Here is a 5,046-nt window from a genome sequence, read left to right as displayed (position 1 = left end):
ATTCATTAGGTTAATTATTTTGTCTTAATTAGGAGATAATAGCAGCTGCCACACAGGAGACGATCACTTATATAGTGATCTTTAAATATTAAAATAAAGAGAATAATGTTGCGTCTTTTACTGACTATACTTTCTCCTAAAAATGTAACTCTTTAATGTGTAGCTGTTATAATCAATCAAATAAAGATATAGTGCATAAATTTAGATGAAATTTACAAAATAATATCCAAATCTATATAACTTTTCAGTAAACATATTGAAAGATTTCTAAAACACATGTTTAAAAAATATCTCCATCTGACAAGTTTGCCCATGTATAGGCAGATATGTGTTTATCTAACTTGCTCTAGCTTCTGCTCAGCCTTCCTACACATCAGAATCTTACCAAGCTTTTTAAAATAACAAACTTGACTCCACTGCACACCTCCTTTATCAGAATCTTGAGAAATCACACCCAGAATACTATCTCAAACAACTTTCTCAGTTAATTTTGATGTGCATCCAGAGATATTGAGGGCCATGGTAGGCAAAAATACATCAAAATATCCATTAAGACAGAAGTCACACAGGATCTTACTAATTGGAAAAGTATGACCCAAAACAAGAATAAGAAATAACTCTCACCAAAGGTGTAAATAACTCTAGATGCTTCAAGCTTGGTGGAAAGAGATATAAACCTATAAGCAGAAAACTTTTTTATTATTTTTATTGTTTTTAATTGACACATAATAATTGTTCATATTTATGTGGTACAGAGGTATATTACAATACATGTATACAATGTGCAATGATCAAATCAGGGTAATTAGCATATATATCAGCAAAAATTTATCATTGTGATGAGAGCATTTGAGCTCTGCTCTTCTAGCCATTTTAGAACTTGCAATAAACTATCATTAATTATAGGTGCTTAGAACTTAGATACTATGGACTACTAGAACTTATTTTTTTCTATCTAGTTGCAATTTTGTATCCATTAACCTCTTAACAAACGCTAATGCAAATACAAGACCAAGTTGAACATCTAGAAGAGGTGGTTTCCTTGGGAATAAAAGTTATACAAAAACCAACATAAGTGCTTCAATCAGTAGTGAAACTCTCATTTATGCACAATAAAACTTCAAATTGTGTTTTTCTGGAACTAAACTATATTACAAAGAAACTGACAACTGAATAGTTACTGTTGATAATTTATCAATCTGGGTAAGCAAATATAAGAAATACCTTGAAACAAAAAACTGAAGCAAAAATAAGAAAACTATGAGAAATTATGTGAGAAAATATAAGATTTAGAGAATAGACACATAAAACTAAATAAGAACAACATTGGTGGTTGTTCACAGGAGTGGAGGTTGGATTCAAAGCAATAGATGAAGGAGTAATAATTAAGTAAATAATAGTAATTTTTTTTCATTTTAACTTCTCAATATACATTGCAGGTGATTTTCACATCCCTTTACTTTTCCTCTTTACCCCTCCCTCCCCTCCCCCCAACTCCATCATATCTGTTCCCTTGTCTTAACAAGTTTAAGGAACTGCTGTCATTGTTGTGTCTTCTTCACCCCCCTACCCTTTATTTGTTTGTATATTTATTTATTTATTCTTAGTTTCCACAAATAAGCAAGAACGTGGTATTTCTCTCTTTGTGCCTGATTTGTTTCACTTTATATAATTTTCTCTAAGTCCATTCATGTTGTGGCAAATGGTAATATCGCATTCTTTTTTATATCAGAGTAGTATTCCATTGTGTAGATATACCACAGTTTCCTTATCCACTCATCTGATGATGGACATTTGGTCTGGTTCCAATTCTTGGCTATTGTAAATAGTGCTACAATAAAATGGGAGTACAGGTATCCCTTTGACATGATGATTTCCACTCCTCTGGGAATATACCCAGAAGTGGAATAGCTGGATTATATGGTATATCTATCTGTAATTGTTTGAGGTAAAGCCTGCACCATTTTGCAGTCCCACCAACAGTGTATGAGAGTTCCTTTTTCTCTGCAACCTCGTCAGCATTTATCATTCTCAGTCTTTTGGATTTTAGCCATCCTAACGGGAGTGAGATGGTATCTCAAAGTGCTTTTGATTTGCATTTCCCAAATGCTGAGTGATGTTGAGCATTTTTTCATGTGTCTGTTGGTCATTTGTATATCTTCCTTTGAAAAATGCCTATTCATTTCCTTTGCCCATTTTTTAATTGGATTATTTGTTTTTTTGCTGTAAAGTTGTCTGAGTTCCTCGTACATTCTGGATATTAACCCTTTGTCAGATGTATATTTTGGAAATATTTTTTCCCACTCTGTTGGTTTTCTTTTCACTCTGTTGACAGTTTTTTGTCTTGTGCAGAAGCTTTTCAGTTTGATATAATCCCATTTGTTTATTTTTCCTTTCGTTGCCTGTGCTTTCGGAGTCATATTCATGAAGTCTTTTCCCACTCCTACTTCCTGGAGTGTTTCCCCTATGTTTTCTTTAAGGAGTTTTATTTTTTCAGGATGTATATTTAATTCTTTAATCCATTTTGAGTTGATTTTGGTATATGATGAGAGTAAAATATGTTTTAGTTATAAATAATTATTCAGTTCTACAGATTTAAAAAACCCACCATGCTAAAGCACAGTTAACAGAGGAAGAGTACACCAGAGGCAAATCCTTCTTGAATTCCAAAGATTAAGGCAGTACCTTAAATGTTTCCAAGGACAGAGATCAAATGACATGTTAACTTATATCAGACCAGCCCTCCCACTAACAGTTTTTAGAAAATCTAGCACTGGCTGGTTAGTTCAGTTGGTTAGAATGTGCTGCTAATGACAGCAAGGTCCAGAGTTGATTCCTGTACCAGCCAGCTGCCATAAAACAAAACAAGGAAACAAAAAGAGTGTCTAGAAAATTTGGGTAAAGGACAAAAAAGAAAACAACTAGAAAAGCTGTATAATATTCTGCAAAACGTTTAAGAAATCAGAGTCACCAGGGCAACAAGGCCTCAAAGGACCAAAATTAAAGAGAGAAGGGAGATGCACTAAGAGATGAACTTTTAACGTCCCACGTCCCTTCAGGAAATTTGCCTATTTTTAAGGGGTACATAGCAAACAAGTTGAGTAATGAGGCAAAAATTGTCATCTAAAAAAACAAGCAGAGCAAGGTTTTGGCAACCACACAAACCTAAGGAGACAAAAAAAAAAAAAAATGGCATTTAGGACTATGAAGGAAGCCAGGATTAAGGACTTAAAATTCCAGATAGATGTGACGCACAGGAGACTGGGCCTGGTATATTTCACCACAAAATAAGATATTTGTTATATTTTTTACATCAGCCCTGCATGGGAAGAGAAAGTGGTGGCTAAGAGGCTAAGAAGAAGGGCTTACATTGTCTTACAGTATTGAGGAGACAAATAATGGAAATCATGGCCTTATCAACCTCTAAGACTTTTGTCTACAATGACTGAAGGCTGCAGACTAGGAGAAGCATAGGTTGGATATACAAAAACCTTAAAAAACACTGAAACCCAGATTGTATGATCAGCTTTCCTGAGGTAAATATATGCATAATAAGCTACATAACTTAAAGGATACAACTCAATGTTTTCACATTTGTATATACCCATGAAACCAAAACCACAATCAAGATAGAGAATGTTTCATCACTCCCCAAAACTCTTCTACCTCAGACTCAGTCAACTACTAAACTACTTTATATCCTTATAGATTAGTTTTCATTTTCTTGAATTTCTTATAAATGTATCTATACAGCATGTATTATCTTGAATCTGGCTTTTTCCATTCAGCAAAAGGATTTTAGGTTCATTCAAACTGGTTTTGTGTCAGTACTCAATTCCTTTTCATTAAGAGTAATGTTCTATTCTAAGGATATACTAGAGTTTATCCATTAGATCTGTTGACACATATTTGAACTGCTTCAGGTTTTCAGCTATTGTGAACAAAGTTGCTATTAATATTCAGATACAAGTAGTCATTTGAGCAAATGTTTTCATTTCTCTTGAGCAAATACTTAAGAGTTCACTGAAGGAGGCATAGAGTTAGTTTATGTGTAACTTTTGAGGAAGTCACAAAACAGTGTTCAAAAGTGGTTGTATTATTTTGCACTCCTACCAACAATGTACGAGCCAGCTCCAACCATCCCATTCATAATTAAGGTGCTTTATCTCTACCTTAATTAGATGCCAAAACCAAAAGTAAATTCCCTCTAGAGGCAGAGAACAGCACTCAGAACTCTTAAAATTTTTACATAAATTGTTTGTCATTTTGAAAGAGATGGTGGAGGAATGGAGGAAAGATGAGGTTAACTAATTTCAAAAGGGCATTGTAGAAAACCAACACATATTGCATATAAAAGGGAACTAATATAAACATAACCATAAAAACAAAAAAATTAAATCTTCCTCAATATCAAAAAAGTACAAAGAAGAGAGAAAGTAATGACATTTGACTACATATGAAAGATTTTATATACCTTTCTTGAATATATATTCATAAATTTATGAATTTATGTTATTAGTTTACCTGACTGGGAGTTACCTGGAAGACTATACTTAGGAGATTGTATTTGAACTTGACTCAGAGCTTCAACAGTGCAAAAAGCATTTTCCACAATGGATGTTTGTTGAAAATAATTGCAAGTGACTGCTTTAACTTCACCTCTGACTGAGGCAGTGGATAACACTTGGGGCAAACCATAAAGTAACCAAGGAGCTTAGAAGAAAAATCTAAAGAATGACATGTCTATAGATGTTTTGAAAATATTTGTCATACATCAGGAGTTGAAAAGGCCACATGGCTTCCAGTCAAGATGGCAGAATAGACAGTCCCCAGCATCACTCTCTCCCACAGATCAACCAATTTACAACTATAAAAAAGCAACGATACCCAAGATGGGACCACTGGAGCTCAGGAGGAGAGGAGGAGAGACCTATGGCGTGCATGAAGGCAAGAGAAGCCACTATGAGAGAAAGAAAAAGACCACTCCAACCATTTCATGCCATTGCTGCTTTAAAGCTGGAGCTACTCAGCACATGGAGCAGGAAC

Source organism: Galeopterus variegatus, unplaced genomic scaffold (genome assembly GCF_000696425.1).
Source record: "Galeopterus variegatus unplaced genomic scaffold, G_variegatus-3.0.2 Scaffold9595, whole genome shotgun sequence".
Taxonomy (NCBI): Eukaryota; Metazoa; Chordata; class Mammalia; order Dermoptera; family Cynocephalidae; genus Galeopterus; species Galeopterus variegatus.
Note: the sequence above shows the minus strand (reverse complement) of the source record.